The sequence below is a fragment of the Bacillus rossius genome, chromosome 8 (genome assembly GCF_032445375.1).
Source record: "Bacillus rossius redtenbacheri isolate Brsri chromosome 8, Brsri_v3, whole genome shotgun sequence".
Lineage (NCBI taxonomy): Eukaryota > Metazoa > Arthropoda > Insecta > Phasmatodea > Bacillidae > Bacillus > Bacillus rossius.
This window is the reverse complement of record NC_086336.1, coordinates 7665790-7692898: the sequence shown is the minus strand read 5'-3', so window position 1 is coordinate 7692898 and position 27109 is coordinate 7665790.

The window sequence follows — 27109 nt, the reverse complement described above, 5'->3', positions numbered from 1 at the left end:
GATTCATTCAGGTGAGTTGTGAGCCAATAACAGAGGCAGCACTGAGATATAACTATTTGTATTTTAGCCAATCGCGAAATGAATTCGCGAATTTTTCCGGTCTCTACCCATGTTCGTACGTCGTGCACTTGTCGGTAGACAGTGCTTTGAAGCCCGATTAATTATTTAGTAGAAACAGAATCTAATGATTTGGTGCAGGGTTTGGATTATTAATTTGCCTGTGACTCAGAAACTACGAAAGTATTTAAGTGGCCTAGTAACTGTTCTCTGTCTCGCTTTGAGCTGTGGGACATTACTTTTTAAAAAAATGTGATATGGTTGAATTGAGCAAATTTAAAATCTGTATTTTATATCGATAAAAAATAATTAGTGTCTGTGGCAGGTTGTATTAACAATCACGCCATACACACACACACGTTTTGAACAAAATAAAGCCAGACAATAAATTTGGTGGTTCTTCCAAACCTTTTTTTTTTTGGGATTTAGATATGAAATGACTGATTTTTGATTAAATTGTTCAAAGTAAATACAGAATTTTTTTCATATACCCAAAATGGTGTATTAAATAATATTTCGAGGAATTAAATATAAATAAATGTATTTAATTTGTCCCATTAAAACAAATATTTGTCGAAATTATTCTCTCAGTGACGCAACCATTTTAAGCCGATAAAACTGAAAAGTTAAATTCCTGATTTATGTGATGATTGCGAGACTTCTTTTTATTCAAATAATTGATACAATAAATTTGTAATGATGCAAAAAAAGTTTCATATTACATTTTCTGTATTGTTAGATAACACTCTTTTAAGATACTTAGCAAGCATTTAGTTAGAAATGTTTAGTTAACTTAGAACAGTAATGAAAAAATTAATTTAGTGTCTCTAATCGCATCGTTAAAAGATATATTTTTTAATAAGTCTAAAATGGGCTTTGTACAGTTGTGTTTAAAGTTTGATACACATAATTATAAATCAAGCCGGACTTTTGCATGAACAGTTAATTTTTGTGACAATTTAACAGAAATAACACTTGAGCACTAGCTTGATTTTATTTAAGTAAAATACCAAAACATTGTTTTTTTCATAAATATTTTCAAGTAAAATAAAACCATTATGTGGTCGCCACAAGTTTTTTCTAAAATATTTGATATTTTATGCTGACGAAAATTAATGTTGTAATTTCCCACAAAACTCTTCAGTTAAAACTTGGAAATATTTCTTCGTACTAACTTTCAAATTTGTGGGCCCACAATGTCCTATTTCTTGTCGCTATGGAACGGTTTTTGTTATGTTTTATTTCACCCACCATTGTAGGCCTATAATATATTGCTCGCTCTTCACGAAAGGACATTATATGTTCGGGATATTGCTATTTCAACATGCACGCAATGCTATTAGGGCGTCACGCCACGAACAGGACTGTGTGGGGAAACCCTTCGCTATTTCTGAAACAGTCCTTTATAGTCAGCTACAATGTTTGGAAACAAAAAAGTTGAAATATGCAGCGTGTTTACAGATCTACTGTTTTAATATGTTTGTTCAATTTGTTTTAATTTTCAATCAAACGTATTAAAAAAAGTGTAGGTATATTTCTATGTTATTTAAATTTCCTTCGGTCAAATCTTGCATTTTTTGTAAATAATCAGACTGCTGAAAATTTTCATTAATAATCCTTTCACTGATCCAGGTTTTTAATGTGACTTTTCAAAAATCAAACACCCGAATCAGCAGTGACGTTGTGATAATTTTCGTTGAGGGTGTCCAATATTTTTTGACGATATGTATGCGTTTTCAGATATTTAATTATATCAACAAACTTTGCTTGAGCATATTGCCTATTTAATCTTTTTTTTAACTACAAAAATACACAATTAACATTGTTTCCTGATATTGTTTAAACTATCAGTCCGGTCAATTTTTTTGGTATTCATATATTGCATAAATCCGTTTTAATTTTGTGTACAGCTTATCATATTTCTTTCTTGTAACGTAAAGTATACCTCTTATTCTGTATCTCCGAGGTTAAAGTGGCATCCAAACCAGTTCGATAAAGACGGTTCACAATAGCTGAGGTATATGCGTGATGTCTTGATAACAGCCAATAAGTCACGCAACAAAGAATTTTTTTCAATACAGGGAATTGTTCGTTGTAACCCAAATTGTTTATAGTGGAAGTGTATGGAACTCACGCTTTTTGAAAATAAATATTCTTAGTATATTTATTCCGCCAAAAATAAGTTAAATACTTTTATTCATTGCGTTAGTAAGAAACAATAGATTTATCATTACTCATTAGGTAATAAAAAATTGTCAATCATGCCAATCAATTTCACGTTGCCATTTTTTTAATGATTAAGAAATAATTGACAATTAACAGCATAAAAATTTGAATAAAATACAGAAAAAATTATACCGAGTTTCAATTTATTACATCCCTACATGACATTAAAAAATGTTGAACTTAAATAATAAAATCTAATAATTTTATTGAAAATTTCCATTTCTGCCTTTTTCATTCCGTTTTAACCTGAATCATTAAAATAAACTTTTAGTACACGCAGGAGCAAAATCTCTTCAATTCCACTACTTTTTCTAGCATATATTTATAAATTCTTAACAAGTTTTAAAAAGGTGTTTAAATCTAGAACTCGACACGATGCTTGGCTGCCCGATAAGGCGCCACTTAGTACGCTAGCTATATAAAATAAAATAGAAAATAAATAATACCCTACCTAATTTTATAAAAAATTAGACTTTTTACAGAAGTAATAAATATTGAATATCATAACTGAGAAAGGAAAGATGGGCTTTTATTTTAAAAGACATTTAGGCATAGGCTAATACTTATACTAATATGGATTTATTTAAAATATAAAATTTAGTCAATTTGTTGAGATGTATTAGCATATATGTATATAATGTACGTTAAATAAATCGCCGTTTAGTTTCGTCTTGAAGTATAAATGTTTTTCTTGACAGCGTTAGGAGAATGACAATAGTCTTGATGCATTATTAGATCCTTAACCCCCCCCCCCCCCTCTAACCACTCAAGGGAGAAGTTTTATTCGCCTCGCCGCTGATGGAAGTATCGCTCGTAACTCAGGCACACAGGTGCGCGCTCCCAGACGTCCAGACCTGACGTCAGAGGGGGGGGGGGGTAATCAAGGTTTCACAAGGTTAGTGTTAGGGGTCGGGGAGGGGGTGGGTTACTCGAGACAAAGTGGAGCGACAAGCGCACGGAATATCAAGCTGCGAACCTGGCACCCTCTGTGTGTCTCCTCAGGAACTAGTCCACGCCTGGGTGGCAGAAGGCTTTCTTCGTCCTCTAAGGGGGGGGGGGGGGGAGGGGGAATTAGGAAGTGATCTCTCCTCAAAGGAGGAACGCTTTTTGATGCTGGAAAATTGGGCACTTACACAAAGCCACAGTTATCATAAATTTTAATCATCGTAATATTACTTTACTAAAAAAAAAAAATTCATCAAACACCTGAGAATTCCTAACGTAACAATAAATACGAGCTATACTAAGTATAAACTACCAAAATTCACGTTACTCTGGTGACAGTCTATGTTGCAAATGTTTGGACACTTGAAGTTGTTTCGTCACTCGACCACGTGTTTTTTTTAACACGCCCTGAAAGACTGGAAGCCAATGAAAAAGGTTAGCATCTGGCTGAATTATGTTCAACCCGAAGAGAAGGTGACATACACGTGCCATCTACCTAATCTCATACACGGAAATTTTCCAGATCTCTAACCATCATCATCAGCAACCAATAAAATAAAAACACAGCTGTGTGCTTCAGCAGAAAAACTGAAAGGTGCTCATTTTTTCAAAGACAGATACTAACATGGTTAAGGCCAAGCAAAAATTTTTAGATTATGTTTTCCCATTTTTAGAATTATTTATTTAATAACCATGCATAGACACGTAAATTTCTGGTGCCGTTTTTAAAATCCACAAACGTGTGTGTGTGCCGTTAGAGTGTAATTTATTTAAGTACTTCATGTTTATTTACGTCTATTTTATGTCTATTACGGATGTTTTGACTTCAAATATATAAAAAAAACTTTTGGCACAGTCTACAGGCGTAGGTAGATTTCGAAGCACTTCTTATTCTGTAATTGTTCGGAAAACTTTTATAAACTTCTGGTATATTTCAAAACTTAATGTACAATTTGTCATGTTCCATGCAGCGAAAATATTACGGATGTTTTAAACGCATTAGCATTGAAAAGCTTTGAACGATTTTTCATACTATGCCTATTAAGGTGTAAATGGTAATAATTTTTTTTATTTCTACCCTTGTTTCTTTTTCCAGCCTATCCAAGGAATGGTTAGTCTATACAAAAATTGTTTCAGACAAAAGTTTCGATTAAAATTATAATATTTACAAACGATTTGAACGGATTTGATGGTAAGCTTACTAAGGGTGTTATGATTTTTTTACCACTGTTAATTCCACCCTTTGCAGGGATCGTTGGTTGTATCCAAAATCGTTTAGGCAAAAGATTTTGAATATATATTTAAGGTATACAACTAATTTTAACAGATTTAATAGCATGCCTACTAAGGAAGTTATATATTTTTTTATCCCTTTTTTTTCTTCACCCCTCTTTATAATTGTTGGTCGCATGAAAAATTATTTCAACGAAATTTGTAGACAGTATTTAAATGTTACTGTAAATAACGGAGTTATTACGGTACATGGTACGGAAATTATGAATTGTTTTTAATTCTACCCCTGTTTTTATCACCCGCTTGCTGCAATGGTTCGTTTTATCAAAAATCGTTTCAGTAAAGATTTTAGGCCAAAAATTGAAGATTTACAGTTAAGCTGAACGGATTCGATACTGAACATACTAAGGGAGTTATGCTTTTTTATTTGTCCTTCAACCCTTGTTTTTTTTTCACCCCTTGTTGTTATGGTTGGTCGTATTAAAAATGTTTTAGGCAAACGTTTTTGGTATTACTCCGATAAATTATAATACGCTCAAATGGGTATTGGGATCTTTAGCGATTTTTCTGTTTATCGAAAAGCATTCCCCATTTATACATCTTTCAAGAAATTTTGCTCATTAACGAACTCGAAAGAGAATTTCAAGTACTTTATTTTATATATCAGTTTCGAAGTGATTCGTAAAACAATTAAAATGGTGATATATATATATATATACACACACAGACACACGCATACATTTGAGTTCACGATGATTTTGGGGTCTATGGACAATGAAACGAAAAAAAAAAATAAAGGCTTATAAAGATTTTCTGGAAGTTCCCCATGGTAACGGCTACAATAGGTAGTCTTTCTTCGAAATATACCTACTAATGATAAGATATTACATTATTGTTGTAAATGTAATATAAATCATTCTAATAATGATAAGATATTACATTATTGTTCAAAATGTAATATAAATGAATGTACTTTGATAAATATAATTTTGTTCTTAGTGGTCAACAAAAGTTTCATTAATATTCCTTTATATAAAGAAAATTTTGCAGAATGTTGTGACTAAACTGGAACTATCAACATACTTCAAAGGACAGACACAACAAATTTTTACAACATTAATTAAGCATGGGAAAATATGAAATTTTAATGTTTAAACGGCTATAAAAATAATGAAAGCTTGATACTTTGATATCAATTTAAATTGTATTTTAAAAAAAAATAATGAACTAAGTAAAATTGAACACAGATTTATTTATTAAATTTTTTTTTCGTCACTAGAGAAAATAATTAAAATTTATGGTTGAAATATCTGCTTTCAAAATAAAAAAAATAAAAATTCTAGGTGCCTTTTAAAAATTAATGAATATTAATTCATATAATATTTGTAATTGAGAACATATACGTGTTATGTTTAACTAAGTGGAACGTGGCGACGAGTAATGTGGCATCACGGAGTATCAGCTGGTACTCGGCGGCGGTGTAAAAGTGCTGTCGTAACGCATAGTTACACCCCCCCCCCCCCCCCCCCGGGCGCCACACGCAGTCCGCTGTTCGAACCCCCGCGCCGGCGGCGCGCATGTGGCCCCGGCCTCCCTAAGTCACTAAGTCCACCCCCGCGCCCCTTTCCACCGCTCTCCCTTTCCGGGCTCCGGCTGCAAATCACCCGGATTAAGGGCGCCAGATGTCCCCGGTACACAGCCACCCCCTCCCCCCCCCTCCCCGACCACTTGACCCTCCCGTAATTAGTGGTCTGACCGTAGCATCCGCGCCGGCCATTCTTCTTCTTCACGCTAATCCTCCGACGCGCGACGCAAATTCTTCCGCGCGCCCCGACCTATTACCGCGCCGACCGTCCATCTGGGTCGCGACGGGTACAGCAGTCCCGGTCTCAGAGCACGCTGTCCATCTGAGAGCAGCAAGCGTGGTCCCGTGGTCACCTTACTGACGGGGCGGCTGAAATGCTGCCCCTTGGAAGGGCAGCCCTTCAGGATTTTTCTGCCAATGGTTTGTTTGTACAGTGACTGGAAGAGCAGCTCATCCGATTTCTGAAAACATGTTTCTTTAATTGTTTAAATAATCCTGAAAACTTGCCCCTTGGAAGAGGAGCCCATCAGGATTTTCCTGACAGTAGTGTTTTTGAAAGGTTGTCTGAATTGTTGCCCCTTGGATGGGCAGCACTTCGGGATATTTCTGACAGTGGTTAGTTTGTAAAGTGACCTAACCTAACCTAACCTAAACTAACCACGGTCAGAAAAATCCTGAAGGGTTGCCCATCCAAGGGGCAACAATTCAGACAACCTTTCAAAAACACTACTGTCAGAAAAATCCTGAAGGGCTGCCCTTCCAAGGGGCAACAATTCAGACAACCTTTCAAAAATACCGTCAGAAAAATCCTGAAGGGCTGCCCATCCAAGGTACAACAATTCTGGCCACTTTTCAAAAACACTACTGTCAGAAAAATCCTGAAGGGCTGCCCATCCAAGGTACAACAATTCTTGCCACCTTTCAAAAACACTACTGTCAGAAAAATCCTGAAGGGATGCCTTTCCAAGGGGCAACAATTCAGACAAACTTTCAAAAACACCACTGTCAGAAAAATCCTGAACGGCTGCCCATCCAAGGTACAACAATTCTGACCACCTTTCAAAAACACTACTGTCAAAAAATTCCTGATGGGCTGCCCTTTCAAAGGGCAAGTTTTCAGGATTATTTAAACACTTAAAGAAACATGCTTTCAGAAATTTGATGGGCTGCCCTTCCAGTCGCTGTACAAACAAACCATTGCCAGAAAAATCCTGAAGGGCTGCCCTTCCAAGGGGCAACAATTCAGCTCCTCCTTACTGACCAGCTGCGTCCAGTAACATCACTGGATCATGCCTTCCTGACAAGCTTGGGGAGTTACTTAAATATAAGTGGGAGGTTAAAACGTAATATTTCTCGAAAATGGTTTCTAAAGGGCATTTCGTTACCTTTAAAAACTATATACATATATATATATATATATTGGTTCCGAGTGATGTTATCTTTCAATTTCGAACGCTCATACTGAATTGTAATTACTATATAACAAGCAGCAATCCTAAATGAATAGTTGTTAAAGCTTTTGTAAGTTCATTGTCTGCAAAGAAACCGCAAAGCTCAATCTAAAAACAGAATTTCGAAGAGCTAGCAAGTCTTTTGATAATACCTTCGGGAAACTGGTTTTCCTGTACAGTTAAACCTCGTTCATCCGGACATCTTAAAAATGAAGGCAATCCGGCAATCGAAAATCTGGATAGTCCGGGTAATATGGGTAATAAGCAAAAAAAAATCATAAAATAAGCATAATTACCGTTTTACCTATAAAAGACTCAGTTTTGTAACAAAAAATACTTAGTATTCATGCGCTGTATTGTTTACAAGACATTTAATAGTATTAAATTAACTTTTTACATCATTTCTTATCAACAAATTCATCCACTTTCCCTGTGTAAAACATGTAAGACATTTTAATGAAGCACGGTGACTCACGCGTTATCATAAATAGTTCGGCTGAAGTGGTGTCGTGCTGACACAGCAATTAGCCATGGCGTTTGTCAACCGGTGCGCTTGCTGAAACTCAACAAAAAGCAATTTACTACCATGATTCTGCCATCTATGCAGGAACTGTACATTGAATCAAACTAAAAAGTGAATATTAGGCTTACTTTTAGTTACGTTCTTGCCAACTTAGTTTTTTTTAAAAAAAAATGTGGACGTTAAATAAAATTACTACATATCTGATTCGGATTATCCGGAGATCCGGACCAACGAGAGGTGTTGCTTGTCTGACGGTCTTCGGAGGTCTCTCATCGATGGCCTGGTTGGTGGGTTATCTGCCCCCCCCCCCCTTTCTTGTTCAACGAACACGCTTACCAAGATACATTCCTTATAGCTAGGGACCGGAAAAATTCGCGGGTTCAATGACCTCCAGGATGAACTCCATAGTTCTACGTACACTCGGTCAAATGCCACCCACTCATTGGCTGCTGTCTTGTGAGACGTCCCAGCGTAGCAGCCTGTGATTCGATAAAGCTTTGGCTGGGTGTTTCTCGTTGGTCCAGAGTCACCCAGGTGAGTTGTGAGCCAATAGCAGAGGCAGCACTGAGGTATAACTATTTGTATTTTAGCCTAGCGCGAAATGAATTCGCGAATTTTGCAGGTCTCTACTTATAGCTCTTGAACTCACTAGCTTCGAGGCTCCCGCATGGCTTGGCTTCAGTTTCCCATAGTGGTGGTCGAAACGGCCGCGCCGAAATCCGAACCTGCCTTCGCTCATGTCCACCTTGCACGCCGCGGCAGACGGTGTGTTGCGGTACAGTATCCATCCAAAATCCAGGGGTGTAGCTACACTCGTTACTGAGTATCTTCGGGGCGACTGAAATGCTGCCCCTTGAAAGGGCAGCCTTTCAGGATTTTTCTGGCAATGGTTTGTTTGTACAGCGACTGGAAGGGCAGCCCATCCCATTTCTGAAAACATGTTTCTTTAAGTTTTTAAATAATCCTGAAAACTTGCCCCTTGGAAGGGCAGCCCTTCAGGATTTTTCTGACAGAAGTGTTTCTGAAAGGTTGTCTGAATTGTTGCCCCTTGGATGGGCAGCCCTTCAGGATTTTTCTGACAGTGGTTAGTTTGTAAAGTGACCTAACCTAACCTAAACTAACCTAACCTAACCTAAACTAACCTAAACTAACTATTGCCAGAAAAATCCTGAAGGGCTGCCCTTCCAAGGGGCAACAATTCAGCTCCCCTGTTCGCCCTGCACGCCGCGGCAGACGGTGTGTTGCGATACAGTATCCATCCAAAATCTAGGGGTGTAGCTACACTCGTTACAGAGTATCTTCGTACATATTTTACTATGCAACAGATGTACATGTGTTTTTTTAGTAGTGTTAAACAGCTATTGAATAATCTGATACAATATACAGAAATTATTCTTATGGATTCATTTTCGAAGGAAGTGAACTTAGTGCACTTAAATCTACGAAAATAACTATAAAGTAACGACGATCCCTGGAAAATTTGTAAGTTTACTGTGTAAGAACGAGTCCGGCAAAGTCCCAGGTTTCAAGCGTTTCCATAGTGGGACTGAAGTGTAACTGGATTTAAAGTACCACCATGAAACTTTATATTTGTTTCATTCAAACACTGTTCAACTTACAGGCTCTTTTATTGGTTTTGTAAAGGGTCCTTTTGTTAATGATAATCCTTTCCTTTAAATAGAGTTTTGGATGCGTGCTGATTTCTTACTACTATCTAATTTTGTTTGGAATCTTTATAATGACCATGTTTTACTTTCGTAACGAAACAACGTTATAGTTTATACTTAAAACACACAAAAAGACTTAACGCAATAACTTTATATTTTACTACATTTTTTTTACTGGTCTTTCAACTTGGAATTTTTTTATACCCATTCAAAAAATAACAGTAATTAATCAAGATTATCAAGAAAGTGAAATAAAGGGCACTTTGTAAATTATTAACTTAATGTGAGAAATTAGATTTATCAATTATCGATTGGAAATAATGACACAGAAATTTTAGGGCTTAGCTGATAATTAAATGTAAATAAAATTTAGTGCGTCTCTAAAAAAAAAAACGATTTCCCGTTAGCTGCGCACTGTGGAGACATCCTCAGGACAGAAGTCGAATGGATGAATGTAGAAACCGTTGAAAACGTAAAAAAAAAACGTTTAATCCAATGCATATCAAATAATGCAGCGTCTTAACAAAAATTAAATACACAACAGCCAACGCAAGGTCATTACGTTATGGGAAAATAGCGAAGGGAAGTGCAGAAATTAAAAAATGTTATAATCCATTTAATACAATTTCTTGTATATGACTTTGGGGTTTGCACTGTTTGTCATAGAAAAAAATTCAAAAACGAAAATTAAGAAATAAAAAATTGAAAACATAAACTTAGAGAGCACAAGCCTAAATAAGCTGAAGTCAAACAGATAAACCCAACGGTGTAAATAAACAGGAATTATGGACATCACAACGACGACCGACTAGACGACCATATTCCAACTTAAATATAACACAACACAAGAATTCCGTGTAATTTAATCATGAAAAAATAATAACAGCACAGACGAACATATTTGCCTAGCAACGACGAGCCAGTAAATGCAGGAAGACAACAAAAACCTGGACAACGCAACAAATATACGAACACAACGATTAAGATAAACAGATATAATGAACAACACAATGACAACATCGTCGATGACAGTAAGTTACCTAAGGCAAAACAGTTGCAACTGCAAGTGCAAAACTGTGTTAAATCAAAGTCCCTCATTGCAGAAATAATTTTAAAAACATGAATAAAAATGCCTATAAGTTGAAAATGCTCAGACGCGAGGCACAACACACTTAAAGATAAAAAATATAAAACAGGAGAAGAAACTACATATCGACGTGAAGTATATTTTGGTGAATTATTCCTTGCTTGAACGATTAAATGCTGTTTCGAAAATCCGGTAAATAAATTTAAACAAATTGAAATAAAAATAAAAGATCTGAGACAAACGCGGTGGATGCATCTGTTCACGAAGATTAACAATTTGGCTTAAAAAAAGTGCAGATGTGCTAAAGTAATTATGGAGAGGAATAAATATTAATTTTTTTCCCAATTAATGTTGAAAATGATGTGTGCATGATTTACATTAGACTTAAGATTTAAGAATAAGGTGTGATGTTTTTTTCTTTTTTGTACGTAGAATAAGCACCTTTTATTTTGTTATACAGTACATGTTTGCATAATTTTTGAATGCTGACATGGTTAAGACTTTGTAAATACTAGTTAAATAAGCCACTACCAAAATATAATGAAAAAGGTTTTATTGAAAAAAATTTTCAACAAATTTGTGTTACTTCTTAAGTTTTTATATGTCCTGAAAAAAAAATGGATTTAAAACACTAAAAGAGGGTATGGAACTAACTGGCCCAGAAAATTAAATTAATATAATCTACTAAAACATGTTACATATACAAGTAATATTCAAATCATTTCACACAATAATTATGCATATAGAGCTCTCAAAACTATTGAGTCAACTAAAAAACGTCAGAAACAAAGTTTTTTTTTTTAAATTTCTGTAAGGGTAACTTGTCTAATACAGTCTGTAGATGTTTACATAGGTAAAACATATTTATAGGGATAAAAATATCAAAAACAGGAAGCTAATAATCGAAAAAAAAATGGAAAATCACGATACATATCTAGAGTGGTAGCGTAAATAAATCAAGTAGGCCTAATTCTGATGGCTGTTACCGTTAAAAGGTTTTCAGGTATAGAAAGCGGGTTGTGTGTTTGATGCTTCTGATTTTAAATTAAAGGTGGCCTACAGAAAGTAGGTCAAGAGGAAATGAGGGGAAACCAAAATGTTGAAATATTTTTTTTTATATTGATGGATGTTTTAAACTCTTATTTAGTTATCTGCACTCGTGACAAACAGTCACTCTAATTCAGCAGCAGGAAAATTCGGTGCAAATCAGTGATGGTTGGTAAATAAAATAATTCATGTGAATGAGTCCTAAATTTTTTGTAACCGCTTTAAAAAGCTCAGTTGGCGAATACTCGAGGTATTTTTAATAAGGCTTAATGTTTTAGTCTGCAAACAAAAAATTGCCTCAATTAGTTTTATTTTATTTGAATCATTATTTTGAATATACGCCAAATAGCAATGGTGTACGTCAGAAATGATTCAAATTAATTTCGCCCCATTGCAAAGAATAATTTTCAGTACGTATCTATTAGTTTCGTTAGAATTTTTGAAAGAAAAAAAAAGTGTTCTGAGATTTTAAACATGCAGTTTAACGTGATTCGTAGTAATTTAAAGTAAATTTTCTCTGATGCAAAATATCGTTTTCGCATTCTGTCCCAATGTACTGATAATAAAGTGTTACTTAAGTTCCGGTCTAGCACGCCATGTTTATTTTATTTTTTCGTCATTATTTTTTTTAATGATTAGGCTATTTATGAAATTTCAACTCGATACTTCCCTTGCATTTATTTTTCTGTCATAAATATTATCAAAAATTATCCAGTAAGATTAATGTAATGGGCGTAAAAAGGTGCACAAGTGATGATAATTTTGATGGCTTGCACGTCTTTTCACACCCATGATATTACAATAAATATCTATTGATAATATTGATGGCAGAGCAACAAATGCATGGGAGTTATGGTTTTAAAATTTTAAAAATAGCAGTTAATTAAAAGTAGTAATGAAAAAACGAAAAAAAAAACAATATGGTGTGAGGCCAAACCTTAGTAATTAAACAGTTTTTTTTTCGGAATAATTAATTTATTCTATGCACAAAAATATTTTCTGTACTTTGAAAAAAGATTCCTTTAGAAAACAGTTGCCAATAAATAGTTTTTAATACTTACTTGAAGAAATATATTGTAACATTTTACATCACATGGCTAACGTTATTTTTGCATATACGAAATAAATTTTCCTAAATAATAATGAGTATATCCTACGAAAATTGGCGCGTAATTTTATATTTTAATTGTATTTTTCATTCAAGCATATTTTTTTAGATCCATATCCAATATAATTAAACATTCAATAATTGTACTTTATTTTGTTTCATTATGCTTTTAATGTGTGCAGTATGTCCCAGTACCTTCAATAGTTAAAGTAAACCGTTCCCTGAATGGCTTTCCAGAATTAACGGGGCTATAATAAGCATGGTACAAAAAAAAGGCTTATTTATGAATTTTTGGATATATTTTCCATTCTCAAAATGAGTATGCTTGAATGAAAAATCGTTTGAAATATGAAATTATGCGTCAATTTTCATAAGAAATACTCAGTATTGGGTCGAAAAAAGTATTAAATGTATGCGAAAATAACCATAGCCCACAATTTCTGCAACTGGTTTCCATAGAAATTACCGAGAATTTCCCTCTGATTCCTCTGTTCTTTTTTTATTTAGTTATTTATTGTTTTACTAAAAAAATATTTAAAAAAAGGATCTGAATGGGGATTGAATCTGAATCGCAAGGCATTCAAAAAATATTATTATTCGACGCCGGGTTTAATCGATAAAATTGAGGATCTAGTAAATCATGTCGTCTGTTGCAATCCGGGCGGCAGTTGACGTGACCGAGTGCAGAGTGGCAGATGACGTGACCGAGTGCAGAGTGGCAGATGACGTGACCGAGTGCTGAGTGGCAGATGACGTGACCGAGTGCCGAGTGTCGAGTGGCAGATGACGTGACCGAGTGCTGAGTGGCAGATGACGTGACCGAGTGCCGAGTGTCGAGTGGCAGATGACGTGACCGAGTGCCGAGTGGTAGATGACGTGACCGAGTGCCGAGTGGCAGATGACGTGACCGAGTGCCGAGTGGCAGATGACGTGACCGAGTGCCGAGTAGGCAGATGACGTGACCGAGTGCCGTGTAGGCAGATGACGTGACCGAGTGCCGAGTGGCAGATGATGTGACCGAGTGCCGAGTGCCGAGTGGCAGATGACGTGACCGAGTGCCGAGTGCCGAGTGGCAGATGACGTGACCGAGTGCCGAGTGCCGAGTGGCTGATGACGTGACCGAGTGCCGAGTGCCGAGTGGAAGATGACGTGACCGAGTGCCGAGTTGCAGCCGAGGACCAGGGAAGTAGCCACGAGCTACACGTGCCTGGTCGCTTCCGGAGGCGTCTGTGGAGGAACGTAAGGCCGTCCTGGAGCCTTTGGGATTGGCTCGGGCAGGGGGGGGGGGAGAGAGACACCGTTACAACGGCTACGTGCCCGCGGAGGGGAGACTCAGGCATCCCATTCACCAGTTGTAGGCCGCAGAGCTCAAACTGCTCCTCGAGGATCTAACAAACCTACAGTCCGCACTAAGGGTTGTATTCCAGTCCGCTCGGGTGGGGTAGCCTTTGTTGGGATACGACCGTAACATAACTCGTAGGCCGTATTGCAGAACGTGTACAAACCGATTCCATCAAGGCAACGGATCGGCAACCGTTATAATAAACGGTGCCCTGCGCGAGGCTAGAAAATGGTTTCAACTCATTGTGGTGGAAGTTTCGTAACCATCGATACAATTATTGCTATGAGAGGACGGCACCATCATATATAAATAGATCCTTTTTTTTTTTCTAAATTTCTCAAGTAGCTACTTTTCAAGTTCTGTTATTTCTCTGTTGTTATCACGGAAGTATACAAAATGTATTGCAAGATAGTTTCGCTATCACAAAGTTTCATTTTGGCACAAACACTCTTGGTACGTCACGCGATGATCACAAAAGTTGGCTATATACGAGTTAATGGCGCCAAATTGTGGTCCGCCATAAGGACGTAAACAACGCATGCGCGGAATCTAGGAGACAGACCGGCAATGGATAGGACACCAAAAATCCGTTCTCCAAAAGTAAGGGACAGGCCGTGTCCTATCGTGCACTAGGAATACGGTTAAGTACATATATACCATATTCAATACATAAACCCTTTTTTTTTGTCTTGGAATACCACTCTTATTATTTTTTAATTGTATATATTAGATATTTCTTAAATATAACCCCATGCCTGGGCCGAATAATAACACAACTATAGCCATGATAATTTCACGGCTTCATTGGTCACCTAAGTATGTTTGAAGAACACATACAGCTTACTCACGTTGATGATTGGACTACAGTGCTCTTGACATGGCCTCTGATGATACGAGCCATTTAGAAACGAGGATAATAATGATGGAGACCGTTAGAGTACCTATGTGACCTTTTAATATATCAATGAGCACTTTTAAATGGTCTGACCATGCATAGGCATGTCGAGTCTAGCCTTGAGTGAAATGAAAATGCAAACACAACTTAATAGTAGCATTAGGAATTTATATATGTACACGTGTCCTAACCTTAAGAACCCCACTGCCCCTGGCTTATATCAGTGAAAATTATAATGCAAGACATGCCTACCACACTACAATGGCAACCATGTAAATTCCACGGATTTGAAGTGAATTTCTGATTGTATCTTTTACTAACTCGGTGGCAGTTTAGTGAAATATAAGTGAGTTTCCTTTACTTTTTAAATGACTGAGTAAACAAATATAGCATTATACTTTGGTAAAACAAAAAAGTATTTACTTGTCTTTGGTTGTGGTTTTACAGAAAACTGTCATTTACGACAAATTTAAAATAGTGAAATTATTATCAAATACAGGCTTCAACACTCGGAATTTTATTCATTGTGCTATTTTTTCCGAGGCTGGATATGCGGCAAACGTATGAAATGAATGTTAGTGTTGCTTGATAAAATACATAATTTAACAAAGTTTGTTATTTTTTAGTTTTTACTTAAATGTAAAATATTCTTTAAAATAACCTATAAAAACTATAAATTTAAATGCATGTTAATTAAAATGATAGCAATGGCATTACAATTTTTTTCTTTGTTAAAACGAAAATTCTTCCCTTATCAAACACCGTGAAGTTATCACCAGTGACTGAAAAGTATCCTTAATATATATGCGATCAAATTTTTGTAGTAAAATAAACCTCTATTTTTACAATCGAAATTTTAACTAAATGTGTGAATTCTACACCACGTAATTATTTTTCAGCTAGAAACATAAATTGTATGTAAAAATCTATTCCTGGATTAATTTTTTTCCTAAATATAAAAGCGATCTTCATGTTTTTATTTTACTTTGGGAATAATTTTTTTGAATTAAAAATATGTGATGAAGCATTTAAGAGCTTTACGATAAAGAAAAGAGAGCGAAAAAAAGCTTGCACCAGGAAGCTACAGCGCAGCTTGGTAGCCAGTAATTTATACTTTTTGGCTACGTATCAAACATTTGTTTTTTAATTTATGCCGGCGCTTAAAATGAAGGAGGGATCGTTTTAGCGTGCGGTAATATTTGGAGTGTTTCTTTTTATTCGAATGCGTATTTTTAAATGTATGCTCGTGAGGGAGCTGTATGAGAACTTATTGTCGTATGCCTAAGCTTCAAGCCCATTAGTCAGCCAGCCCACCGTTACTGCAACGGTGGAAAGGGAGGTTTAAAAAATATCTCCTCGGGCACACCACTGCGCTCTACCATTGTACAGCTCCTATAAGCGGTGTAGTGAAGTGGGATATTTATTTTTTTTTTGCTCGCCAAGTCTAATAATGATTGACTCCGGCACGATGGTGTATAAATTTGAGGATGGCACCCCGTTTCTAAATTGCAAGGCACCCGCTTTAAATTAGAAGAAACTTGGGTTTTCTGCGTAAAACAGGGAATATCTCCAGTTGCGCCTTTTTCGGAGCCGATGTTTTTTGTATTGAGTTCCAGAAGGTTTTTAACCACCGTCATACAAACTTGAGTGAGAGAGGGTCCAGGTGGTGGTCACCACTCTGTTCTGACGGAACTGCTTTTATATGAAATATTGTGTGGATATAATATTTTTTACATAATTAAAAACATTTTTTTACGTTTTACTAACGAATTATTTGAAAAAAATTGTAGCCCTAATAAGTTATATTAATATTTCAAATCAGATTTTATACCTTTTCTAACATTTTGTTGTAAGAAAACCAATATTTAATTGAACTTAATTTTCACCACAGTTTGGGTTTGGGAGACACTTTCTTCTAAAAACTGCAAGTATTATGAAAATACAATAATTTTGTGTACGCTTGACATTGATATACATATGAGTAGTATATGAATGTATGTTCTGACACAGGGTCCAAGTTCAGATTCCCTAGGAGGGGGTCAATTACCAACCAACCTCTGACGTCATGGCGGCCATCTTGGATGACTGATCTTTGACCTTGAATTTGAACCTTCACCTTTGACCTATACCATTGACTTTGACCTTACATTTTGACTTTGAAATTTTATTTTTCCATTAGACCTTTATTTCGACCATTGACCATGACTTTTGACCTCAGTCGCCATCTTGAATGTCGCCATCATGTCATCAAACACCCCAATCCCCAAATTTGGAATTTTTCTATACGGTTGCCATCTTGATTATAATAACATATCTGCCATCTTGGATCTGATGTCACAGCCACTTGTTTTCGATTCTGGCATCATGGGAGCCATCATTTTAACATCTTAAGGATGTTGATGCCATCTTTATTTTCAGCTACAAGGAGCGCTAGTTAACACACATCACCTGCTAGAGAGCACAGCCGCCATCTTGTTTTCAGTAAACGATGCTAGGACCGACAGTATCATGTAACACAAACACATCTGCTATAATGGGTTGCAACCATTTTAGTTTAATTTTTACCCGCTAGAGTGCAGTTTTATATATTAACAGACAATCAACTGACATGGCATCCGCCATCTTGTCGGCCGTCTTGACCACCATCTTGAAATTCTATATTTATTTAGCTAGATATTCAAGAAAATTTCTAAAAATCATCAAAAAATTCTGAAATTAATTTACTGATTGATTTGATCGGTTCCTGTCGGTTCGATCGCTGGTCATTGGAAGGAAGGTAATTTTAGGTATAAAAAAACATTTATTCAATAAAACATGGTGAAAAATTCTAAAATCAGCTTAGGTTCCTGGTCTAATATACCCTCCAATAAGCTTTTGAAAACATATTGCCCACCATCTTTGAAATTCGTAATAATGAAAATATAATTTAGGAGAAAATTCTAAAATCATCAAATCGTCTATTAATATAAGTTTCACTCCATATATTTCCGTCCTTGGTTTGATTCATAGACGGTAATAAGAGTAACTAAAGCTTAAATTAAATTTTAATTTTGTTTCCCATTATATTTCGTGGTGTTTATTAATCATTCTCTCTCCTACAAACGATTCTATATAGTAATAGACTATAGATCTAATTCTTACCATGTCCAGTGTCAGACAGTTACACCAGACCTCTCCGAACCATTAGGTAAATATTGACCTGACTTCAATCTTGACTACACAGATTTAACGAAACGACACACATTCAACAAAAGAAAAGAACATATAGTACACACAAAGGGCATGCAATGGACACGCAATACAAACAAAGGACATTCAATGAACACACAGTACACACGTAGTACACACCATGGACACAGCATACTCACACAGTACACATAATTGACATACAACACACACAATGGACACACAGAACACAAACAGAACACACAATGGTTACACAGTACACATACTGGACAAGCAATGAACACAAAATGCACACACCGAACACACAATGAACATGCAATGCACACATTAACACGCAATGCACACATTAAAATTCAATTCACACATTAACACGCTGTTGCGAGGACTCCTTCGGAATTAAAAATCAGAAATCGAGGAATAAAACATTATTTTCTGAAACACGAAATGTATTTTTTTAATTATATACAAATGCAGGTAAAACAAGTCATTATTGAACCTATGTAGACAGCTTTCCTCAGTTCTTTGAGTATGAAGGCTACTTCATTAAGGTGCAAATAGTTTCCTGCCCTAAGCGAAGCCATCAGCCTCAGACGATCGACCAATATTTTAGTATTTTCCCATTTCGTATAATCAATCTCTTCTGCTATCGTTATCTTCCTGGGATGTTTATTACTGATATTTTTAAGATCTCTATCGTCCCAGTGATCATCGTAAGCTTGATCAAAATAATTTATATCATCACGTCGTTTCCATTTTTTTGTCTCAGGGCTTCAACACCGTCTTCAGTCTCTCCAGCTTCAGGTACTTCATCACAGTGATTGGTTTTGTCACATACGTCAGAGTCACTGTCGCCCTCATCGTAGAAGTCAATGACTTCACCGGAATTACTGAAAGAATTTGAAATCGTTGAAGTCGAAGCTTTTTCATCGTCTAAAAGCTTCAGATTTAAGAGTCCGTCATTATTACAACGTATGGAGAATCTACCTGATATGGGCTTGAATGTATTCTCACTTTTTCTATTAGTGATTCCATTGGTTTCAGTATTCCTTAAACTGTAAACATTTTTCTATTTAAGTTCTTTGTCGAGATCAGGCGTGCTAAAAAAAAAAAAAAGGACTTTCAAGATAAGAAAAATTATTGTCGTCATGCAGCACACTCTTCATTAGTGTAGTGGATTTATCGCTGTCCTCTATCTCGAAAGTGTGCTTGGTTTTACAAGTTCTGACCTTTTTTTTAAGCTATCATTTCGTGTAAACAACATGCTACACCGATCACACCTTAAAATTTTGCATAGTGGGTTTCTAACACAATCATTATTCTCGTGACGTCTAAAATTCCTTATCAGGGCAAATTCCTTGCTGAAGTTTCTACAGCAGTGTTCTTCCGATACAGCTGCAGGCAACGATCCAGGATCCATGTTAGCTTCTGCGACTAATAAATAATAGCTGCAAACTGAAATATTTCATTAGAAACTGATAAGAAGCAGTCCACCAAAAATAAAATACAGTAAAACTAGGACTTGAGAGCGCAGGAAAAAATATGACCGAATCATGCGTGACCCGGAAAGAAGGACATCGAATTTATTAGTATACATTTATGAATTCTAGCCTGGCCCCAGTAATTAGCGTGAATTTTACAGGTCTCTATTTATAAGCTAATACTGTTAAAGTACATATGGTAATTGATCCAGTTTTTGCTTGTAATGAGAATGGTAAACCACTTCAAGAGGATAGAAAATGTCACGTTGTGCATAAATGATGAGAATATATAAACAATATAGAATCTGAATGACTTGACAGAATTCTATAGGGTATGTTTTGTCAGATACATATTTACATCACGGAGACATTAACCTACTTAAATATTCAATACGGGTTGTAGACTAAAATAAAATTTCAAACGGTTTTTCATTAAATAAGGGAATGAAATAAAAAAATTTAACAAATATGAAAACATTTTAAGCTGTAAAATTATTAAAATCACATAAGAAAAAATATCTTAACCAAGCGAATCTTAGACGAAAAATATATTAGCATTTAAGGTAATTTTAACTTATTTAAAAATTATATTAAGCAATTGTCAAAATCCAAACATTGAAATATTATTCGCTCTAAGATTTGATAGTTATAGAGTTGTTACCTGTGGTTTTTAATAATAAAACAGCCCAATTAATTTTATATTTGTTGATTTTTGTTTCGAGCACCTATTTAATGAAAACCGTTGACATTTTTTAATTTTTAAATTTTCAATGTATTTCTGAACTTTCATTTCTCAGTAATGAAAATATCTAGCCGTCAATACCAATTACCCCTAGACTTCTGTCAAGTCGTTCTGATTTTCTTATTGGTTTTATATTTTCTTCATACATGCAGGATGCGACCTTTCCTATCCTCTTAGGGATGAACTGTTTCAATTGAATATAGGTGGCCGCCTCTCATATGCGAGTCAAGAGTCGACTTAACGACTCCCGAAGTGTCAATTTCTATCAACTACTTGAACTGAGTTGGAATGTTATTATAGGCAAACGCCAGCAATGGCGCATGTCCAAAAGAGATCTTAAATGAATCTTTCCCGCTGCAAGTACCATTCAAAGAACGAACATCTTAAACTGGTTGAAGTAAACACGATTGTTGTTTATTTTTTACACCTTATCCCGTTTTGCCGAGAAAAAAAAGTGAAAGTGTCGCTTAATAAACCGTTTTATGAATAAAAAAATCAATAAAACCTAGTTTACTTTTCCCTTTGAAATATACTTTTTCTGTTGGCATAAATCATCAATTCATAAAAATTTTACATTTGAAATAAATAAATGAAAGAATAATGAAAGCAGTTGTATAGATAATATTGCAATTCTGCATTTTTGAGATGACACCGTGATGGATCAAAAGTAGCCAATCTACAATAATTGATGGATCGTTCATGTCAACGACGGGTCGATAACTGACGTGCACTTACCGCCATTTTGAAACTATTCGTGTCCAGCTTTTGGCGTCATTCCTTTTGCTTAAGGTATTCCTATTTAAAAAGGAAAATTCCTACTCTCATTTGTAAATGAATTATAAACAACGTCTTCACATTGTGCTTTAATAATACTGTGTATAGCCTATTTTTTACCTCAACTTATAGCTCTGTCTCAAATACAGGGTTGTTTTCTTAGTTTCCTTTTAAAAACTGTTATTTGTGCGATTTTACTCTTGCATTGAAGAAAAAGGAATTTACTAAATACCATCACTAGTGGTAATAAGTAACATAAGTGTTCATTATTATGATTAATTCTGTGGCCTACATGAAAATAACGTTTATTAAACATCTGGTAAGAAAATTTGTGACCAAACAATGAACGCGAGAAGGCTATCGAAATAAATTAACAGAAAATTCCCTAAAATAATAGTAACAAGTAAACTCAATTATTAATTTGGTGTGTAAGCCAAGCCTTTAAATGATTAATATATGCCTATAACCAAAGTTTATTTGCTAAGGAATGTATTGACTACAGCTGAGTTAGTTTTCTGTTTGTATAGTCTCTTAACTAACTGAGTGGAATTTTTTTTATTAGACAGTAAATTGATTTCATGTAAGACACATCAATCTTGTTTTTATATAACGTCAGTTAAATATTTTAAATAATGCGCAAGTATTACTGAGAGCATTTGAAAAATGCATAAGTTGCACAAAAATTCCTTTAGGTTGTGTTTTTTTACTCTTTTTTTTATAAAGATTATAAATACACCACTGCATAGCTGTTCCACGTTTATTTTTGTAAAATGAAGGAAATATATATATATATATATATATATATATATATATATATATATTATAGGTGAAATATAACCAGCATTTATGAAATAAAATAACAAAACTTCTGATCACTATAATAAACACATGGTGAAGAATTTGTTCTCAGTGGGCCAGCCTCATGGATTCGTAGGTTCCCTACTCGTATTTCAATTGTTTTTATTTTTTTTTTCCTGAACGGAGTGTACCGCTCTCTTCCTCCCTCCACTTCCGCTGCGCGTGCCTCGTCTTTCCGCCGTCTCTCTTCCTCTTCTCGGCTGCCCGGGCCCGTTATTACGGATAAGCCACTCAATAATGTCCGCGGACATCTTTATCGCCGGGCCGAGCTTAAAACTGGCGGGCAGGACACTTCTGGCCTCGCCCTTAACCAGGAATTATTCCGCTCGCGACCGGGCCTGCCGCGCGCCCCTGTAATCCTGCCAGGATCTCCCCACCCCCTCGCCCCGGCCGCCACATGCATACTGCATCGCGACACACGGCGGGGCGGTGGCCTCGGTGCGCGCCGCGCGGCCAGAAGCGCTCCTGAGTTACTGTCCGCGCGGGCTTTCTGACGCATGCGCGGAGTTCCGGCCGTGCGTCACGGGTGGGGCAACCCTTCCTTGCTCCTTCCACTGCCCGCGCTGCTCGGGTTTGCCTTCTCCCTAGGCGATGTCTGAAACAAGGAAATAGCGCGTTTTATTTTATGGTAATTTTTTATTTTTTTTAATAAATATTGTTTTGGACGTCTGATATCTTAACTCTCGGTAAACGGCAGATGGTACGAGTAGTTTCGCGAATGGAACGAAAGTCGTTAGGAAAGAAAAAAAAATGTAAACACGGTGCTGCCATCTGTGGAAGTCTCAGAAATCTCGAAAAGATGGTGTACCCGCGTTATTCATCCGTATATTTTGCTTTCGAAACAATGCAAAATTTAAAATGCTCATAAATATTTTTAAAAAAATTAATACAACAAATTAATGCTTTATGTTATAATTTATAACCATAAAAGATGATACGGATAACTAAATAATAGGTCAGAATCCTGGCATTATAATTTTTCAAACTTTAGTTAACATTGAAATGTAGATATAAAGCATCGTCCATAATACTGTAGAGTCACAGAACTTGTTAGCCTACATCCATCCAACCGAAAGAAAAATAAAATAATTTCTTAAAGAAATTTTAACTGTTAAATATTTAATTTTTAATCACCTCAATAAAGTTAATGTTTGTTTGAAGGAAGTATTTGCTGACTGATTTCAGTTGTTTAAGCAAAAAATAAAAATTACAAACATAGGTAGGTATACTAAGTATATGTGTTTTTAACTGTTTCAGGTTAATACTTTAATAATGCCATAGCAGTGTAACTTCAAACGTGTGTACCAAAATACACACTACCTTTTATCGCTTATGAAATAATTCAATTGTAACATATTCTTTCCATCTTTATTTTAAGTTAGTAATGTACAAAATGTTTTAATATGTAACATTTGTATAACTGTGGGATATGTCAAATAATCTGATATTTTGGGGGCTGGGGTTGGTGGAGAAAAAAAAAAGTGATATATTTGAATAATGTTTCTAGCAGGATTAAGTTTACTTACCACTGGGGATCAGAATTTCTTCCCCCTCCCCCCCCTTTTTTTTGAAAGCCAGGTCTTTTAAAAATTCACTTGTATAATTTATAATGTTCAATATATTAGTTCTCGGTATACGGCATTTTGTTGGAGTAATTCGTGAATGCGACGGAAGTAAAGAGACGGAAATTTGTAACAACAATGGCGCTGCCATCTGTGGATGATGGCACTAACCAAAGTTCATAGAGACAAAGGGAAACGTAACAGTGTCAATTGTTAAGTGAATTTCAAGAAGATGGAAGTATTTTGAAAAAAAAAATCCTTGTCGACAATCAGGTTTTAAATCAGGTGTTTAGCACTTTTTCATCTCTTTTTCAGTTTTATCGGAGCCGTTTCATTTTATAGTTTAAAAATTTGCTCTGCAAATCAAATGATCAGTAAGTCGATGTAGCTGCACCAGTAGCGAATTCTTTCTCCAATTGCCAAAACTGCGTTTGTTACGCGTCTATAAATACTGAAAACAGAATTTGAGTGTATTTATCACGCTTTAAATTATTTAAAAAAAAAAAAAATACATAAAATTTCCTTTGCCGAGGCCCGAATTTCGTATCAGAAGTGTATTTGAAACGTTAGAACTTATGTTTTTTTTGCTCGTTACGGAGGCTGTAGGATACACATCTGGCAAGTACTGAAAGATTCACTCATATTTGTTGTGCAGTAATTAACCAAGAGCATATAATATTTTTACGAGAGCTACTTTTGTGATCCCAAGAGTAGTTTATTTTGGCCGGAGTTGGATCTGGGAGGGGAGACGGAGTCGGTGGCGATGTGGTCAATGACCGACCGCCATGACGTCACGGCGGCCATCTTAGATGGCCTTGATTCAGACCTTGATCTTGACCTCGGCAGCCATTTCGAATCCGCCATCTTGAATTCCGCAATTTGTTTTTTTCGCCATTCTGTTTTCTGGAATTTTCCTCAACCTTGGAACCCACCGTCTTGGAATCGAATGCACCACTCTCTTACGTTTCAATTTTCATTACGACACCCATATTGGATGTGTATGATGTATAGTTGCAAATTTCGTTAGGGCCACCATGTTTAAAAATCAGTAATTTTAAGCAAAAAAACTGGGGAAATTATAAAATTTATAAATAATTATTAATAAAATTTGGAAAAAAATTCACCATAGTTAAATCCATATTTTTTAACCTAGATAATTGGGGGAAAATTCAAAAATTATAAAAAAATTACTTAAATTTTGATTAAAAATGTACCAATAACACGGAGTCTACAGTTCAAACCAGGCAAGGTCATTCTATTAAAAATAGCAACGGATCATTCCTCTACGGAAGCTACCGGCAGACAGACCTCCTACCAATAATTCCAAAGAATACATTATATCCGCCAGTATGACACCATTGATGTAGGATCTACCTTTTCTGGGTTTAAAAATCTCCATCAAGTATGTACCGGGATACATCATAGGCTGAATCTCTTCACAGAAGCCGCCACGAATAGAATTGTGGTCCTAATCTTCAAGGTAGTAGGCCCTAGGCTCCGATTCGCGGACATGGGTCACACGGAAAAGTACGGGACTATAATCCGCAGTGAAACCTTTTTTGAAAACGGTTTTCTGCTTGGTGATCCGCACAATGTCACAGACGTTGGATTTAAGGTTTCGTGGCTCTTTCTTCTTCGTTCGGGAAACAATGATTGAAGAAAGTTAATACCCTTCCTGTGTGTAGGCTTCATTTCCGTGGTAGAATGCTCTGTGAAATTGTATTCGATTATTATTTACGACAAGACATACAGCCACTTGTAATTTTTGTTAGCCGTAAATTGTAGCCACATTTTGGTGCGCAAAGATCTGTTAAACCTTTAGATAACAGAGGCTTTGACACTAATAAATGTAAAGTAGTGTTCGCCAGTCGGGTGCGACGAGCGATAGTTGGGGACTGCACTGCGGCGTGGTGTGGGTGAGTGTGCGAAGGAAGCGGACAGAGGCAGACAGAAGAGCGAGCCACTGTCGGGCCAAGCTCGAGTGGAAAGTGTTAGTGTTTCAATGATCAGTGTAACACTCATTGTTGGGGACAGAAATCTTGAGTGCAGTAATTAAATTATATTGTATACATTAGTAATAAATAAAACTGTACTTATTAATTGAGCAAACCCTTGCGAACCAAGTTTTTTCACCGAATTATATTGACAACAGTACATATATTTAAAATTATTTTTGTGAATTCTGTGTAATCAGTATGGCATTTCAATCCTCATTTCAAACAATCATTTTTGGAGTATGTCCTTGCTTATGGCCAAAACCTAATATAATCAATAGATTAAAAAAAACAATAAATAGGATCATAATACTGTTTGTCGGTCAACCACTTAAACTATATACCTATACTTTTTTTTCTTTCTGTATAGTCAAACTACTTAACAATTTTTTTAATGAAACAAGTTGTCGACTTTATTGTGGTTTTTTTGTTGCTATAAATACCTAATCCTTTACCGAAGTTATTTTGCAAGAACTGAAATTCTTATCACGAAGAATTGAGTATTACGTAAGGAAGAAGGACGCATGTCTGAAAGCTTTTACTTCGTGAAGTAGGTCAAGGGTAGTGCATAATATATCAATAAATTTTCTTAACACCCTTCCCCGAATACTTGGACGCAGTAAGATCTATGTTGCTAAACCCTGGCTTGAGGTATTTACCAGTGGGCGGTGAAACGTATAAAAGCCGTTCTGTAATAATTTACAGAATGTTCAAATGGCTTAAAAACACACATCGCTTATGTGAATAGTCTTAAAGACGGCCGGTGAATTTTTAACTGTTATAATAGAAGAGCACGGTCGTAGAATATACAAGAACTCATAAGCGTTGATCCCAGATAGTTCAGGGGGGGGGGGGCAGAGCCCCCCTGGAATTAAGACGCCCCTCACTGAGAGGGGCCCGCCTGTAGTTGCAAAAGCGTGACTGTGAAAAGAGTAGATGTCAAAACTATGTCTTCTGGAGCAATTTCTGTATATTATTCTGCTTATTGCATGCATGTAGGCCAGATTATGGGAAGTATACAACATACAAGCACAGTCCAGCGATCACGTGTTGGTAAACCCCTCGTGCAAAACATTCGAGCCACGTGGGTAACCCTGTAAATTATCTCCCCCCCCCAATCACACCAAACGAATCCTGTAGATTTGCGCCCTTTCGAGAACCCAAAGGGCCATAAAGCAAAAGCCCGAAATCAGTTAAATATTCGTTAAAGTATTTGGTATTTTATTTTTGTTATCTACAACATTTTATTAGTAAATTACTTCATTCTAAATATTAAATATTTTATTTCTCTTTTTCGAAATTTAAAAGAGCATATAGCCTATTTGGTGTCGAACAAAAAAAATCACTAG